Source organism: Columba livia, chromosome 21 (genome assembly GCF_036013475.1).
Source record: "Columba livia isolate bColLiv1 breed racing homer chromosome 21, bColLiv1.pat.W.v2, whole genome shotgun sequence".
In the NCBI taxonomy this organism is placed as follows: Eukaryota; Metazoa; Chordata; class Aves; order Columbiformes; family Columbidae; genus Columba; species Columba livia.
The window spans coordinates 1,655,345-1,673,931 of NC_088622.1; the positions used below are offsets into that span (position 1 = coordinate 1,655,345).

The following is an 18,587-nucleotide window of genomic DNA, read 5'->3' on the forward strand; positions in this document are numbered from 1 at the left end:
TGAGGGAGGAAGCGCCTGAGGGGCCGCGCGATGGGCGGGAGGCGGCGGCCGCGCGCGTCCCGCTCTTCCCGCCGAGCTGACTGGAAGGGCGTTGCCCGCCCAGGAGCGCGCACGGGGGCGGGCGGGAGCGCGCACCGTGGCCGCTGCCCTCCCGGCCGCGCTGGCGGGTCCCCGTCGAGGTAACTCGGCCTCCAGCGCGGCGGGGCCTGCGCTTGCCGTCGGCGGCGGCACCGCCCGGCGGGGCGGTGCCGGGAGGCGGGGCGGGGAGCCGAGCCGGGGTTTCCCGGCCGGGCAGTCACGGGCGGGGCGGAGGTTAAGCCGCGCCCAGGCTCTCGCTTCCCGATGGCTGCGGGGAGCTGAGCGGGCACCCGGCGTGCGAGGAGGAGTCGAGACCCAGCGACACCCCCCTCCCCCGCGGCTCCCTCCTCCCGACTAGGCTTCCCGGCCGGCGCTGCCGCTTCCCCGGGACCAGCCGGGCAGAGCGTGGGCGGCTCCCCTTCCTCCTCCGTCCCCTCCTCCTTCTCCTCCGCCCCCCTCTACCCCTCCCCAGGCCGGCGGGACGCGGGCAGGAGCCGTGGGCGGCGGACGTACCGGCCCGGTTAATGAACAGCGGCCGGAAGGGCAGGTAACCGTCTGAGGGGAGCCAAGGCGGCGGGTGGGGGCGGAGGGACCCGCACAAAAGCCTCGTCACCGTCCTTCGCGCCTTCCCGCCGCCGCCCGGCTCGCCGAGCGCCCGGCCCCACCCTGAGGCCATCTTCCCGCCGGCGGCGGCCCCGGCTCCCCCTCAGCCCCGGCTCCTTCTTCCCCTGCGCGGCCGCCCCTCGCTCCCCTCCCCCGCTCTTCCTCCCCGCTGCCGCACTTCTCCTTTCCCTCCGTCCTCCCCTTCCGCCGCTCCCTCGGTTCTCGCGTCGCCCGGGCACCGGGTTTGCTCCCCCCCTCCGCCCCCGCCATCCCCCGCCGCGGCGGTGCCTCCTCCTCGCCCACCCGTTCTCCGGAGAGAAGGGCGGCTCATGGTTTGTCCACCTCTGTGCATGGCGGGGTTGGAAATAGCCCCCCTCCCCCGCGCTCCCCCACCTCCTCGGGGCTCCAGCTTCCCCTAAAAAAGAAGCGTGTTTGTAGCTGGAGGAGGAGGAGAAAAAGGTGGGGGTGGGACTGATTCTCTCTTGAAGGCTTTAAGGCGAAAAGGGAGGAGACCTTGGATCTTGCAGGGTTCCATTTTTAATTATAATTACGCTGTAGTGGTCTCTGTTAGAGGGTTTGAGGTGTTTTCTTGTACGCGTTAAGATAAAAAAAGGCGAGTTTCCCGAGCGATCCGGCCGGCAAGAAGGGAATATTTGGATAGAGATTGAAGGAAAAGCGATGGTGTGGCTGCTGTAATGGTGGAAAACTGATTGAGAGGAGACGGGGGTGAGACAAACAGGGTAAGACCGCTCCAGCAGCCCCCATCGGGAAGGGCTGGCAGGCTGGGCTCACACGGGGCTTCTGGGGAGGGAGGGGTAGGTAAGGTTTTGTTCTCTTCAAAATCTGAACCGAGGATGGGTTTAGACCGCATCTTTGTTGTTCTTCCTTGTATTACGGTGCTGCATATTTCTGTGTGCCCGTAGCAGCAATAACGAAGATCATGGAGGGTGTTTGCTACAAGAGAAAAATGGAGTTTTCTCCTCGGAAATGGTGTTACAAATATTCTTTCAATTCCCAGCATTTTTTTTAAAATCCACACAAGGGATATTTAAGGTGGAGGATTTAAAATTCTACAGCTTTATAGGAAATGAAGAGGTGTAAAATATCGATAAAAAAGAGACAAGACGTTTTATTAAAAGAAAAAATCTTGTCCAGAACAAAATCAGAATGATATAGAGGTTGTTGTAAGATGTCAATTTATCATTCCTGAAGATGAACTGAAATTTTAACGAATGTGATGTTTCATTATTCTCCAACAAAGTCATGATTGGGACTCGTCATTTGAAATCAGGCATCCTTTCTAGGATGCCGACTGCCACGTTATTATGCATTGTCTCCACAGCAGAAAATAGGAGGAAAGGACTATAAATGTAAGGCTTAAGTGATTATTGAAACAGCTTTTGAGAATAGTTGGCTCAACTTGGACGGGGGATTTAAATCTGAAAAATTAAACATTTTGCTGCTGTAAAATATCTGTACCTAATCATGAGAGATTTATCCTATATTTTAAGCTGATCTGCCAAACACAAGGATGTGAATTGAGACAAAATGCTGTCAGCGTGTATGTGAAGTACATGTGCAAAAACGAAGATATTATATTCAGACCCAAATTGGTTCTAAATGTAAAAGATGGGAGTTTATTTTTTCCCGTTGTGTGCTTTAGGAGAGGAGAAAGAGAAGGGGCGATAATAGTGTGGTTGTTTTGGTGGCTGCAGATTAGCCAGGGTGTGTGTTTGATTTTCTTTCTGCTGGGAATGAATGGATCTCTCTGTGCCTGGGCCCAGGAGCTGCAACAAGATGGCGTTTGCAGCAAGGCAGCCCTCGTTCTTCAACTCCTCCTCACCACGGCTTGCCCAAACTACAGCTTATTTCGTAACTGTAGTTCACGTTTACTTTCTCATTCTATTTGCTTTCTTCTTTTTTTGAGGGGAGGGTAGGAAGAGCATTTGCAAGATTGTTACGAGAAATCTGTGCATTCTTTTTTCCTTAATTTTTGTGAGCTTCTCCAGATAGGAACTAGGTGGGAGGAGTAAATAGTTTTATTGAAATGTTCGCATAGGCTCTTACTGGATAAAGGGCTGACACGATTTTCTTTTTTACCTTGCAGTGCCTGCTTAATATCATCAAAATGCTCTTGGTTTTCATTAAGTCTGTGGCTGAAAACCAGTATTTTAAACCCGGAGCACAGGTATACAAAGGCTCTGCTGGGGCTGTGTGCTGTTGCTGGTTCTCCATTAGCCAGGTAGTCATTAAACACCGTGCAGACAGTTATATTTCTGTGATACAGAAGAGTCTGCCATCTGCTTCAGAATGCTGACCATTTGTGGAGGCTCTTAAAACTGCTTTTGACCTGGAATTATTGTCCTACTCTAGGTAATTGTTCTTATGGGGAAAAACAAGAAAGGTTTTGGGGATATGCGAATAGTTCTGTGTCTGTGAAATCTTGGATTTAAAATGGCATTTTAGTATCTTTTAGGAGAAATGGACTTTCAGATTGTAACATTTGTGGTATTTTGCTGTAGTGCCAAGCTTCTTAACTTTGGTAGTCTAAATTAAAAAAAACCCCAAACACCTTAGTTAACATTTGATATGATGGACTTGGGCTTAAAATAATACACTACCCAGCAAGAAAAATAAGAAATGCTTGTTATGTCTTCTGTATTCAAATGACCTCCAAACTGTTGGTAATACCAGCTTTTTTGGTACCTTTTGTCTATGACTTAATGTATAATCATTTGATTGTTAGTTTACTGTAATATCCCAGCTGTAGATCATACTGGGAGGAAACTGGGAAGCAGAAGAGAGAATTTGCAGTTAAGGCTTATGGGTTTTTTTTGTTTTAAAAAATGCAAGAAAAGGTGCTGAAGTTAGCTGAATGAATTTTACTGCTCCATTATGTCAATAATAATTTTTTAGTCAAGAATATTTGTCCAATAAACTGTTCCATTTGATGGTACTTACAATGTGCTGTTGAACTTGAAACTAGTTGTGCAGTTGATTTGGTGCTGATTCTTTGGCCTTTCAGGACAGCATCAGAAAGGGTGACGTGGGATCGTGTATTGGGTAAGATAAGTTGCATTTATCCTTGTTCAGTCCTTGCAGCTTCTAGATCACTGTGTAGGAAGCATCCTACCATGAAATCTTCAACAACGTGCAAGGTTAGAATTCCACAGTAAATCCTATCAGAACAATATTTAAATCGCCTCTATACCTCGTGGAAGTCTGAAAATATTGTACTTAGACCTAATGATAATTCCTCCAGTGAAGTCTGGTATAATGAGGAAGTGTGTAGAATTTTGTGTAGCGTTATTATTAATATAATCCAAGAATAAACACTCTACAGCTATTAAAAATTTGAAAACTAGGACAATTAAACTAATAGAATAAGAAAAATCCTTCAATTAATACAATTTAATTATGGTAGAAATACATGTCTCTTGTGTTTGTAGGAACCCTTTTCCTGAGGGGCAGCAAGCTGCTGGTGGTGCAGTGGGCAATGGCTTCTTGGGGCTCTGGAGCCTTCACTTAGGTCATGGGGAAGAACAACCATAACTGTTACTTGTGAAGTAGTTACCTGGTTACGATTGCTCAATCAGTGTGAAACACCATGCTAATTAACTTGTGTTGCTTTTGCAGATTCTGGTGGTGCCTATTGCTGTAGTTAGGAGTGTAAAGAAGTGTTACATTTAGCTAGTGTTGTAGTTACTGTGTTAAAAAACTGGAGTTGCTTGCTTGCTGTGAAACCAGCAATGGATTTGTCTTCTGCAAGTGGGGCTCAGCTCATGTTTCAGTCAGTGAATTGGATTAAATTCTTACTGTCCGTGGATTTTGGCTCTCAGCATTAGTGGATTGGTAATTGATATTCTCAATTTTAATATCCCGTTTTAGCCATATGGCATACCGTATTGCTGCAAGAATTGCATTTAGCGCTAGTTTGTTGCTAGCAAGTTGAAATGAGAAATGATGCGTTCAGGCGGTTCGTTTATGCTTAGGTGAGTCGTCTTTGGAGTCTCTAATGCACATGCTCCTGCCAGTATATAGATAATATTTTTTACAGTATTTTACTGGTTAGGTTAGGAAAACATCTGTAACCTTGAAAGCAACTAACTCATGTTAATGAAATTTTTCTTAAGCATGTGATTGGAAATAAAGTGGAATTTTTTTTAAGGAAGTCTCTTGCTCAAAGCGCAGACTCAAAATGAAAAGAATACATATTCTATTCAAAATGTTGTGTGTTGTTTTGTTTTTTATCCCCACTGATAATGTTGGAACTGGTATTAGCCAAGGTCATGATAAAAACCAAAAATACCCCCAAGCCCCTATGTTTCTGTTTAACATAGTATCTCAATTTGTTATTTCTTCACAGGGTGTCTAGTATGCTGGGGATTTTCTGTGCATGGATTTGTTTTTCACCAAACAGAAATGCATGCAGAATCCATAGATACTTGAGCCAACTGGTAGTTCAGCAGAACATTAAGAGGTTTTTAAGAGCCTTGAGCTGGCTATGAACAGGACCTTTACTTGAGATGCCAAAATAATCAATGTAAATTACCGTGGAAGCTTCCTAGTACAAAAATATGGATGCTCCAAAATAGGTTTTGAAGCAGAATACTGCATTTTTATTAAAGCACTAGAAGACTTCTAAGTAGAGAGAAAGGACATGACAAGCCTTTGAGTAAAAATACACATTTTAAAGTATTTTTAGGAGCATAAAGATCAGACATTCTTGGCCTGATTTTTAACAGCCGACCTTCCAAAATGTGTTCTTTACAATTAATATCTTGTAAGACCATATTAATTCACATTAAAAGCAGATCTCCGTTGTATTTATTGGAGTGCACTTTACTGGGGATGCTCTAATTAGATGCCTACATGATAATTTGTATGTGTAAGTAAAAAAAAAAATACGTGTATATTTTGGGACATAAGGGAAGTGCGTTTTGTAGGGAGACTTGGAAATCATAACTTTAAACTCTGTCCAGGTTCTTCAGCACTGGCCTGAGGGGAATGAGAACCTCTCTGACCTACTGACCACCCCCTTCTAACCCACCCCAGGTACCATTGGCTTCCTGGCCACAAGGGCCCAGTGCTGGCTCATGGTCACCCTGCTGTCCCCAGGACCCCCAGGTCCCTTTCCCCTACACTGCTCTCTAATAGGTCATTCCCCAACTTATACTGGAACCTGGGGTTGTTCCTGCCCAGATTCAAGACTCTACACTTGCCATTGTTTTATTTCATTAAATTTGTCCCTGCCCAGCTCTCCAGCCTGTCCAGGTCTCTGATGGCAGCACAGCTTCCAGTGTCACCACTCCTCCCAGCTTGGTGTCACCAGCAAACTTGCTGATAGTCACTCTATTCCCTTGTACAAATCATTGATGAATATATTGAATAATACTGGTCCCAGTACTGCCCCCTGAGGCACTGCACTAGATCCAGGCCTCAACTGGACTCCGCCCCATTGAGTCTCTGGCTTCTTCCCTTCAGCCAGTTCGCAGTCACCTCACTACCCGCTCATCCAGACCGCACTCCCTCAGTTTAGCTGTAATCTCTCCAAATATATTTTACCAACTCAGGTGTAAGTGATGATTTTTCTCATCCATATTACAAAATCAAACTGTATTGAGTATGGGAGACTAAATAAGAAATGTGGCAAGGCTTTTTTCAGAAATGCAAACACCCACAAAGTTGACATCACTGCCAGGAAAGCAATGTCCTACTCCTGTGCCTTGTTCCTCTGTTACTGTAGGCTTAATTAAGGAGCTGATGCCAGTTATTTTCCTTTTTTGTGTCAAAGAGTTTCTGCTTAAGTATTGCAGGTGAGCTGTTAATTCTGTACATCTTTATTTTCTTACTGCTTTTCTGGCCTTCTTGCCTATCTTGGGCTAGATTTAGGGAACCATCTTAAATCTGTTCTGTAACATATGCTTTGTGTTCATCCTGACATTTTAGGATTTATTGAAATCTATCAATGGAGGCTATCTTAAATTACTTGCAAAACCAGGAAGTTATTTGACAAGCTGAGTGGGTTTTGTTTTCTCTTTGTGAAATGTTGAAACAAATTTCCAACACTGCTCTGACAGTAGAATTTTTAATTGTGCACTTTGAAATTGCAGTTTAACTTCCATGGAAACTGAAATACGTGTGCCTTGTATTAATGGTGTGTGCTTTACTGTAAGGACTCGCGACATCTGTGGTAACACAGGGTATATTTTACTAAGCATCTTTTGCTGTTGAGCTGACACATGTTTTTGGGCCTTGCAAGCACTGCCTGGGGCGGTGCCACCCTTTTGTAGTTGGTGGGGAATGTGGCTTTCTCCTGGAACTACACAAATTGAACTGGCTGGTATACTCTCTTTTAAACCTAGAACATCTTGTGTTCAGTCTGTCTGTTTGGCTTTTGTGGGTATTTGAGGGATTTGCTGAAATAATTGAGGGATAAGAGGTGGCTCGAAGCTCCAAGGTTAAAAGCGTAAAGATGATGATATGAATGTGCCTTTGTTGTTGCAGAGATCTCAAAAAGTAATGCTTAGTTACCTTCAGTAGTGAAATTTCAGTTATAACTGCATAAGACTTAGTGTATATTTTGTTTGCAGTAAATGAATATTACTCACGAAAGCAGGCCTGCGCATGCTTCAGGATGCTGAGAAGAAATTCGTTTATGGTCCTCGTGGATTTTTCCCGTTGGGTTCCCAAAACTGTTTTCTTCACGTAGCCTAACAAATGTGTTTGGAGGGTGGTGTGGTGATTTTTTTTGTTTGTCTAGAGAAACAAAGTAGATGTGATAGTCTGAAACCTTTGGTACTCAAAATAAGATTATACCGTACTAATTAAAGAGCTCCCTTTGTTGGAACATATGCTTGATATTCCTGTTGCACATTCTTTGTGAAGTACTGAAGATACACAGCTGTCTGTTTAACAAAGGTGTTGTCTGTACAAAGATCAAGAACGGTTTGCTTGGTGCTTATGGCAATTTAATTGTGCTTCAGGTTACTAAGTCCTGAATTTCAGTACAAGTTGTCAGATATTATCTGGTTAGTGCCTGAAAACTTTCTGTAGAAGTTAATATACCAAGCTGGTATGTTCTCTACTGAAGTCAGTGTGATTTCTGTTTTAGAAACAGACTTAAAAACACCTGCCCCCCCCAAACCTGCAGTTTTGCACAACAATAGTGCCCAGAAGCTCCAAACAGACGTGAAGCAGTGCTTGTAGAAAGAGTAGAAGAGAATTGGTGCAGGACTGTAAGATTTACAGATTTCAACTAACCTTACTGGCTTCTGGTTTTGTTAAACAGACTTTGCTTTTTTGACTTCACTTTGCATGTTGTGTTTGTGGTTTTTTTCTTAACATAGATTGGATTGTCTTCTGATTTCAGTTTTTCTTAGTTCCCACCCTGGCTCCTAACCCTGGTAGTACTTGACTTGTCTTCTGTTTTTCATCTTTTCCTCTTTATTTTGATCACCTAACCAGATGCATGCTATCTACAGGAGTACAACTGCTACTTACAGACTAATGCCAGAAGTTTTAAGAGGGTTAATGCAGTACTGTGGAAAGAAGAACATGGAAGAGTGAAAGCAAGTATTTCCTGTTGTACCTTTGTGCTTTCTCTTGCAATACTGTGTCCCTGGCTTGTACTTGAGGTTTACTTTTCATATCAGCATTAAGCACTGTTGCATTGTCTGTTGCCAAACACCACTTCTGGCTTCAAGGTCTCCTGTGTTACTCTACTTTTCAGTCTGTCAACCTTGCTTTTCTTGTTCCTGTTCTTCTGTACCTCAACTCATTTTGTATCAACAGTACGTATCAAAGTAGAGCAGTCAATGAGCTACTAAGGGCTATAAATTATTGCTATCAAAACTAATGGAACTGCTTGCATGTTGATTAAAGTTGGGTTGTGTTGGTTGCAGGGCAAGGCAACAAAGTATTGTGCAGTCTATTTGGGGTAAAAAGATTAGAGAAGTCATCACAGAATCACGGAATGTCAGGGATTGGAGGGGACCTCAAAAGCTCATCCAGTGCAATCCCCCCATGGAGCAGGAACCCCCAGATGAGGTTACACAGGAAGGTGTCCAGGCGGGTTGGATTGTCTGCAGAGAAGGAGACTCCACAACCTCCTTGGGCAGCCTGTTCCAGTGTTCTGTCACCCTCACTGAGAAGACTTGCCCTTTTTGAAGACTGGAGTGACATTTGCTTTCCTCCAGTCCTCAGGCACCTCTCCCGTTTCCCAAGACTTGGCAAAGATGATGGAGATGAAGTGGAAACGGCAGTAAAAACTGGCGGTTAATGCTAAAGGAGTTGAAGCACTGAAAGGTGACAGTTGAATTAAGAAATAACTGCTCAGTTACTGAGAGGCTCTGCAGATAGAAGCATCGAGTGATAAATGCTTAGTCATTTCTGTGTTGGTTAATTAATAGTAATATATTCTTCTTCAGTGCTGCCTGGGTTTTGTTTTTCAGGCTGAAGGGAGACATCTAGTAGTATGTGACAACAAAATTGCTTGGTTTTGGGTTGGGGATACTTTATTAAGTGACAGTTTTCAGTATCTTATTTTTCTGATAAATGTAACTAGAAATTTATGCACAATCAGGTTTTAAGTTTTCCTGGTTTACTGTGGTTTGGGTGTGGGTGTTTTTTTTAATGGTACGACCAGGAAGGACAATAGCCAAAACCATCACTGTCCAGTTTGATAAAGTGGATGCAGTTTATCCATATCCATAACAGATGCCTTAGGCATCTCTTAAACTTGCAACAATCAGTACCTTTTTTTTTTTTAACATAAATTCTCTGCTGTACCTAAAACTAAGATTTCTTTTGTAATGATGCACGTAGCTTGCAGATGCATTTAGAAAGGATTAATGAAGTGACCTGTTACAGTCCAGATTTTTATGCTTAAATATTGCATCAGTATCTTTTTTTCAATGTAGGTCATCAGGAAATGTGAGTATTTTGGCAACACGGGGGTGCCGTCTTCCGTGGAGACAGCTGGAGTTTGCCCACTGATGGTGGCAGAAGGTGATGGGCCACTTCACTCCAGAGCTGGTCATTGCGAGCGTGTGTCCCTGCCGTGATCTTGGGCATTGTTGTTGGCCGATTAGCGTTCTGTTTTGAGAAAGTGGTAGGCTATCCAAAAGGTTTATTTTCAAACACTTGTTAAACATAGGGAGTGAGGAGTCCTCAGGTCTTAGAAAATATAAGCATGCAAGTGAGTGCTGATGAGTTTGGTGACTTTGAGTAGATGTTGTGTTGCTTTATGTGGTAATAACCTCTGGCAAATTGAGGAATGTGCACATAGAAGTTAAGTCTTTTGTAAATTGAACGATATGTAATAATAAAGTGTTTGTGAAATCAGTTGGTTCAATTACAGGTGTTTTTAGCTAGTGTAATTATTATTTTGTACTTGCACGCTGTATTGAAAATGGAAATCTGTTAGCTCTTTAACCAGCTAGTGTAACTGTTGCACAATGAGCATTAAGTTATCGATCTGATATTCACTTGTTTTGTGTGTACTTCACACTAATGTGTGGAAAAATGTCTACTGAGCACAGTAACTGCTTCAGCTGCAAACTTGGCAATTCTTCAACACAAGCAGCAGCCAATACCTCCCACAGAAATGGTCCAGCCATGCTTGCCTTTGACTACACAAGTGTTTTCAGTAAGTCTTTGAAGGAGTTGTACAATCCAGCGTTGTCCCTACCAGGGTAATCTGTTTTGCAAACCTGTTAGTAAGGTATTGCTTGCTTTCCAGAGCTCATGTGCTTGGAAATTATAGACATAGTAGATGATTCCCAGAAAGAAGACATCAAGTAAATGAGAAGGGACTGTATCCATTCACTGGAGCATATTTACATTTATGAATTTGTAATTATTATTTTATATATCTGTAGGCTGTCCTTCAAAGCTGCTCTTGTAGGAGATGATCTGTACTTGCCAAAACAGGCTAAGCTAGAATTAACTCTTGGAGGAGCACATACACATGCAGACATCAAAATGTCCTTCAAGTTTCCAGCTGTCTGACAGAACTGTTTCTGTTGATAGTCAGGATCCAGCCGTCATACTGAGGATATGTTGTTTTTTGTACACAGAACAGTCTTGAAGCATAGCTTTAAATTTCAGGCTTCTAATTACTGTTGCCTGGTGGCATAATTGGAATTTCATGTTGTTGGCAGTGATTTGGAAAGGTCATGAAATCTATTGGGCATCAAGGTACTTTTCTGTGATAATAATCAGCTATGTAGACTGTAAGAAATAATTTTAATAAACTAACTTGTAATTCGCAGTTTGACAGATGTTATCTCTACTGTATATTTGGTACATTATAGCGGTGGTAAGTGTTGGGTACCTGAAGAGAAGCGTGTGCATGTTGAGTTAGTGACCGCCTGCCTGCAGCAGCTGGCCTTGCTGGGCATGGGACATGTCCCGTTCACATGGAACATAGACCAGAGCAGCAAAGTAGCTTAATTGGAAACTGTTGCTTTACCTTAATAGTAATATTAATGCTTGCTAGTCAGTTTTCAGTGCGTGGCTGTTGTGTTTGTGGTGTTGGGGTTTTGTTTGTTGGTTTGTGGTGTGTTGTGTTTTTCTCTCTCCAGTGAAATAATCTCTGGTTGAGTGCCTTGGATAAAATGACCTTCTGTGCCACTCTTGCAGGAGGATGTGTTATGCAAGAAATTTTTAAAATTCAAGTGGTGTAATGGTCACGGAAACCAGTTTTTACTAGTGTTGACTGAGATGTGTTGATAAAGCCGATTAAAATGCATGCCGGTACAGAAGACTGCACACAGTGCTGAAACCCCCTTCGGAACCTTCTTCAGGCTGAACGTGTTTCTTGGCCTCTCCTCGTATGAGATGCTCCAGTCCGTTAATCACCTGCAAGGCCTTTCGCTGGACTCTCTCCAGTAGCTCCATGTCTTTCTTGCACCGGGGAGCCCAGAACTGGACACAGTGCTCCAGACTGGAGGGGAAGGGTGACCTTGACCTCCTGGCAGTGTTCTTCCCAATGCAGCGCTGGGTGCCGTTGGCCATCTTTGCAATGAGGGAGCATTGTTGGCTCGTGTTGAGCTTGCAGTCAGCTGGGAGCCCCGAAACGTGAAGGGACGTGCCTCTTTTGGGGCTGGTTTGGGGTGGGATCCCTCCTGCAGCTGTGCTGGAGGTGTCTGTGCTGTGTCCTTGTCCCTACAGCAGGAACAGCTGCTTGTGGATCCTGGGCAAACCTTGTCCCAGGGGCCGAGCCGAACCCTCAGTGACTGGTGTCTCCGTTGACGTGCCACATCCTGATGCAAGGCCAGGCACAGGGGACCTGATGGTGTGTTTTAAGAGGCTGGAATGCTTTTGCTGCAGTTCAAATTTTGGCCTTTGGCATCTAGTTAAGCTACGTGTAAAGCAGTCTTAAGAAGCTGTACAGGTGGAATTAACATCCAGAATGGCTGGGGTTTAAGTTTCTCATTGAATCCATAGTTAGAGAGAAAAACATGTTTATGCAGCTTATGGCTTTGGAGAGGACTACAATGAATATATTTAATCTTCTTAAGAAGTTGCTTGATTTTGGAGGGTTGTTCAGATTTGTGATGATGTTAAAGACTTTTGAATGCTTTCAGTGTTCTTCCAGGTCCCTTTTATTCGTTTTTTCTCTCTTCTCTGCTTTCCCCCACCTTGTGAAAAAAGCTGTAGTCTCTTCTGCAGAAGAGTCTTCTTTGTGGGAAGACTTGTGGTCTTTGCCCAGGACTGATGATGCTTTTGTCTTCTGGAGTGACTCTATTGTTTTTTAGTCCGAACTGCTGTGCCGCTTGACTTGGAGCAAAAGGCTGTGGGAACGTGGGGACTCTGGGCAACCCAACCGTGTGCAGGGCTGGCTGACCTCCAGATGCTTTGGTGTCATGGTTTAACCACGTAAACCATGCCTGAAGAGTTTGGCGGTACACTTTGTTCTCTTCTGTTTTAGAAACCCCAGTTCTTGATGTTGAGAACCTCAGGTTCTCGGCTAAGCCAGGGTTACAAGGGCTGGTTAAAGTGGAGCACATGAGCTTGTTACAAGAACTTTTTTGGTTGCTGAACCAGTACTGCGGTGCGGTGAATGAGTTGGCCTGTAATTTTCATGTTGCTTTTACCAGGCTACATTTTAGCTAAAAGTGGAAGCTTGTGGCAATGCGGATCCTTTTCCTTAAGCAGCTCGCCTGCTTTTGTTCTTAAATGAGCTCCGTCTTTACTGTAGAACTGAAAATATCTCAGTCGCCAGGATTGCATTCTGCAAGCATCCCAGAATGCCTTCAGCATACGTAACTGAAAACTTAACCTGGTTTGAGAAATAAACTAAACTTGGTTCAAAAAGTTTGCTGTTGTGCTTCCTTATTCTTCTTGCAGGCTGGTTAAAATAGCTTTTTTGGTTTATTTTTGTTTTTCTTTTTTTTTGCAGAAGGCATATGAAATCTGCAACACCTCTCCTGCATTAATGAGGGTGCAGCACAGGACAATAATGGTGTGTGTTTTGGCCTTTGCTATTGTGTATTCTGTGTGCCGTTAGTGTTCCAGCATAATTTTACTTGTTTACATTTCAGGTAATTCCTTCAGAATTCTATTAGATTTTGTTACCTCTGCAGTGTGGGCAAATTTTTCTGTCAAGAATTCTGAAAGCTGAAGAGAGTTGGTCTTTTCCTCAGAGCTTAAAATGGTCATGTCATGTGTTTGTCTTGGGGGGATGGAGTTTGGCCTGTGTGAGTTACTGTTTTATGTCTAAAAGTGTGTTGTTCTGGCAGTAAAAAATAAAACTGCTTACACTGTGATGGTTTTGTAATCACAATATTAAACTGTTCATCTGTAAATGAGCTTGGATGAGGATGACCCATATCCTAAGTAGCTTAAACTCCATACCAGACAACAAAGTGGTTTGTAAATTTTCCAGCTAACAGTGAACTGTAAAATCAGAAAGATGCATTACCTATAAGCATTTCAGTTTAAACTATATGAAGTTGTAGGCTCGCTTTCTGATTTAAGATTATTTTTCTTCAGTACATTCTTGCTTTGTGCTTCGAATAACCTTCCAGTGTCCTGGCGCAGCAGCTTTGAAGCTGTAGCCCCAGGTGTCCCTTGACATCACCCGTGGCCCTTGTCTTGCTGTGTGACAGAGACAGGTCGCAGATGCTTCGAATGCATAAGTGGTTTTCCATGTTTCGAACCTTGGGGTGAACTATAATTATTACTGCGTGCTGCCAGAGGAAAAGATGTTCTGAAATTTCTCACATGGAATTTTTTCACCTTGCTACAAAGCCAGTTTGTATGTTAAATCATTACAGTCTTCTAGATTGCAAGTGTGTGCGTTACTTAATGTGTCGATTTTTACTGTTTAGTACCTTTAGTGATTAGAAATTGAAAAGTGTTGTGCTCTCACTTGAGCTCATTAGTAGGAGGTTTATGTAACTTCTTTTGATAAAATAGATATCCTGGTATTTAACAGCGCTTAGAAAGCAAGCGTACCTCAGGAACACTATCGAGTAGAAATCATTTCAGTGCTCTGAAAACGCTGATTTTGGAGGGGGCACTTTGTAGTGAGTGAAAATTACAGTCTTGTATGAGGGAGAAAATGCTCTGTTCCAATCCTAAACTCTCTAGTAGTATGGACTTGTGTGTCACTAGGATAAGAGAACTAATGATCTGAGGATTGCAAGAGTTTTCTTGGAAAAAGAATGTTAACAGCTTCTTGACATGAACAAGTCTTTTGGTTATGTTAGTGTTATTAAAGAGCAATGCCCATTTCCTTCATGAAGACAAGCTGGCTCTTTCAGTTAGCTAACAAAAATAGTTTGTGCTTTGACGGTATTCTAATTTCTGCTAGATTTGTTAAGAAATCGGTGTTGTTTATTGATAATTGTACTAATACTGTGTATTTTTTTTTCCTGCCCAGAATTTACATGTTTGACAGCAGAAGTTGGCTTTCTACTGTAGCGAGAGAAAATGTAAGTAGAGAAATAAGGTAATTTCTTTTTTTCTGGTGCTTGAGAAACTCAGACTATTTTTAAAAAGTGGCTGTCTTCGGGTTTTTAGCTGTTAGTCTGTGCGAGACTACAGTACCTGCTCTCTATTTTATGTCAACAGGAAGGATTTTAAAATGGCCAGGAAACCTGCTAAATAATGGATGTCAGTGCCTGCCTTCTTTCAGAAACTGAACTGGGAAAGCAGAGGGAGACCATAGATGACACTGTTTCATCTCAGTGGGGCAGGGAACTGTAATAAATAAAATGATGAGAACGGTTATTCTCTCATGAATGAGAAATTACTTATCTGCCATGCTTGACAAAAGAAGGCCAAATTTCTTTTGAGCAAAGTGGCTCTTGTCAGAATGTTCTTTTCAGTGTGTCAGTATTATTTAAACAGAACTCAAAAGTTTCGGAGTTTATATTCTGTGTAATCATTAGCATCACTAATATTCTTGGAACTGTGAAACCTTCATTCCCTTCCAGACTATAACTTCAAATGTTTCTGCCTCTTGTGGAGCCCCTTAGTCTGTGAGGAACATTCCTGGTTAGACATGTGTTGTGTAGAAAGTATTTCCTTAGTTAAATTTGTTACTTTCAATTACTAGATATTTACCAGTCTCTCAAAAGCAAACAGCAAGCCAGCCCTGTCTCTGAAAGTGAGCACAGTGTTCCCAGTGTAGACAAGGAATTTGATGAGGCCTCTACAGACAGCTGGGAGCAGCCTCACAATCACAGGCCCTGGTTGTGCTGGGGGATTTGAACTTCCCTGATGTTTGCTGGAAGGACGACTCGGCCGGCAGCCACAGTCCAGGAGGTTCCTCCAGTGCCTTGATGAGAACTTTCTGATGCAAAGGGTAGAGGAGCCAACTAGGAGAGGTGCACTGCTGGACCTCATCCTCACTAGCCAGGTGGGTCTGGTTGAAGCGGTAGAGGTTGAGGGCTGCCTTGGTTGCAGCAACCATGAGATGGTGAAGTTCAGGATCTCATGTGGCAGGAGGATGAAACGACTTCTCCTTGGTGCCATCTCAAGGCATATCAAGGGTAAGAGGGTCATTAGGGGCAGTCAGCATGGCTTCACCGAGGGAAAGTCATGCTTGACCAACCTCATTGGCTTCTATGAGGACATAACAAAGTGGATTGATGATGGCAGAGCAGTGGACGTGATCTACCTTGACTTGAGCAAGGCATTTGACACAGTCTCTCACAGCATCCTCACAGCTGAACTGAGGGAGTGCGGTCTGGATGAGCGGGGAGTGAGGTGACTGCTAACTGGCTGAAGGGAAGAAGCCAGAGAGTCGTGGTCAGTGGGGTGGAGTCCAGTTGAGGCCTGGATCTAGTGCAGTGCCTCAGGGGGCAGTACTGGGGCCTGTATTATTCAATATATTCATCAATGATTTGGATGAGAGAATAGAGTGACTATCAGCAAGTTTGCTGGTGACACCAAGCTGTTCCTCTTCAGTGATTTCTAACCTCTAAAATTATCTATACCTTTTTTTCTGGTGATCACTGTATCTGGAGATGTGTGTACTTAATGATTAGAAGGCATCCCTGAATTTTTTTGTCTTCTCTTTTGGATCATGTAAATGGGAGGGAGAACACTTCAAATTTGTTCTGCAAGCAATTCCGATCTTTTTTACTGATTTTTTTCCGATTGAATACAATTTAAATAGGAATCATGTATACTTCTGATTAAATAATAAATACCCCTTCAGCTTTTCAAAGCCAATATGGCGTCAAAACATCGGACATAACCATGGGTTGTGTATAATTCCTTTGTCATTGTGAAAACGTACAAGCTGCAGTGCATGTTGCTAATAGGATTTATGGTATCTAATAGATTAGCATGGCTTCGTTTAATCGGATGACCTGCTATGAGACTGTCTGGTAGGCATAACACAAACTCCTTATTTAGGCTGTAAAGTTTTGACTCTGTTTCTGCAAATGATTTATTTTACTTCTGGCCATTTCCCACACATTGGAGCGATGTGTATTAGCAGGAAAGATCTTGTGGGAGCAAATATCAGGCAGCCCATTCATTTTGGAGAAAGGTGACTTGGCTAACCTTCTTATGAAATTACTCTACTTGGGTAATGCCTTAGAAATTTAAATACTCTGTGTTACCAGATTTTACATCCACAGTGGCTTGGTGGGATTACTTTACTTTTTGATAATGGTGATGTGTAGTAAAAATACCTTGAAGGAAACAAAGTTTGGCCATCAAGGGACAGAAGTTCTAAGTATTTGTCTTAATGATAGTTGTGATGTAAAATCTGCATCCTCTTCTGTAAATCTTCAGAGACTGTTCACAGGACAGGCTATATAGGTGAGGATGGAAGACTGCAGCCTTTTCTATTTTTTTTATAGGAATAGCATGAGAAAATGAAATAATGAAGTGTTCAGTGAGCATTGTCTCATTGCTGTTACCAGGTAGTTTTAGAGAGGAATTGGATTTAACCCAAGAATGTATGTTTGGATGAGCTGTGTTCAATGCTTTCTATTTCTCTTATAATCTAAGCAAGCATGGGTCGACATAAAAATGTGACGATATTAATGATACCTTGGTTTCAGTAACTGGACTTAATTGGATGAACAGCTTGAGCCCTAGAAAGGACATTACAGTTGTAACAATGCAGTGAGTGAATCGGAGTTCTTCTTTTGCCTTTGAATTGTTCTGTTACTGTTTTCTGAGTAGTGAGCTTTCCCTTTACATCAGAATTATTATACTGGGATCCTATACTGTATCTCCATTTGCAGGATGGAAGTTTTCTTGACTTCATAAGGCTTTCTGTTCAGTTCAAAGATTCTGTGCAGTTGTTCAATGTATAATGGACTGCCTGGACATATAACTTCCCACTTTACATAGGAACAGAGCTCACGTAGCTTAGAGAGAAACAAACCCAGAAGTTGTTACTTTGAGATGTGTGCTGTGATAAATCCTTTTGACATAGCTGAATTGCGAAGTTTTATTGTATATAAGTAATAAATTATGTGAAGCCAGTACTTGATTTTCCTATGTGGAAAACAGAAACAAAGCGACTCTTCTATGGGTAACTTGTAAGGAGAGATTAGAGACTTGGGTCATTTGGAGTGTGAAGAAAAGTAAACTACCTTGCAAGGACGGGTATTGTTGTCCCCAGCAAGAGGAGCATTATCTACCAGGTATCCTTGTCAACAAGATTAGGGGGAATTAGGCTTAGGGCAGAGACACTTAAGCACTTCAGCCTCTGGAAAGGTCTTGAGTGAACTCAGCCAAGCGAATGTGTTATTCTCGAGCAGCCTGTCTTCCAGAACACAGGCTGCATTAAAAAGAGTGTGAGGTAAGCATGAGTTTGGCTGCTACCTATTTCTTCATAGCTATGGTGATAGGTTGGAAAGAAAGGAGTGTGGAGCTTTAGTACCTTTTTGCAGAAGGCTTGCTTGATTTAGAAATTTAGTAACTTCTTTCAAAACCCCAGAAATTGAAGAATCATCCTCAAGCTTAGAGTTCCTCCTAGAAGCTTTCTCTTTAAGTGGGGTTGAATGCCTTTAGAACATACTCAGAAAACAAAGCTCTTATTTCATGGTATCCAATTGTGCAAGTTTGAGACGAGCATAGATCATATATTGAACAGTCTCTGCTTGTTACTTCTGTGTTGGTAATATTAATAAATCTGTATTAAAAATTCCCACGTATCAAGAGTGAGTATAGATAAAATACTTGTTTTCCCTTGTGTTTTCCTGACCTTACCTGTTGTTCTTGCTCTTTTAAAGACTTCTTTTTTTGTAAATGCTTGATAATGGTGAGCTCTGCTGACTTTCAGTGTAGATGAAAAATAGACCAGAGGATTGCCTAAGACTTGGTGTAAAAGAGATCGAGGAATAGCCAAGTTGGTTGTCTGGTTGTCCCATAAATTTGAGTCTGCTTCAGAGAACTCCTACATTTTAATGCCCTTGGGTTCCTTG

At 42.7% G+C, this 18,587-nt stretch overlaps 1 protein-coding gene across 27 annotated transcripts in view; it reads left to right on the top strand.

Moving 5' to 3' along the window:
• The first annotated feature begins 71 nt into the window (after window positions 1-71).
• GNB1 (G protein subunit beta 1) overlaps window positions 72-18,587 on the top strand; it is a 28,910-nt gene continuing 10,394 nt past the window's right edge. For 2 of the 27 annotated variants that reach the window (XM_065037431.1, XM_065037448.1), the window contains exons 1-3: window positions 281-625; window positions 13,088-13,150; window positions 14,573-14,624. The gene's annotated coding sequence lies outside the window, so the exon portion shown is untranslated. Of the gene's footprint in view, window positions 180-255; window positions 626-740; window positions 1,422-2,788; window positions 3,055-8,148; window positions 8,253-12,269; window positions 12,591-13,087; window positions 13,230-14,572; window positions 14,625-18,587 lie in introns of those variants that run through there. The other 25 variants (XM_065037433.1, XM_065037449.1, XM_065037440.1 and 22 more) reach the window with 25 other exon arrangements.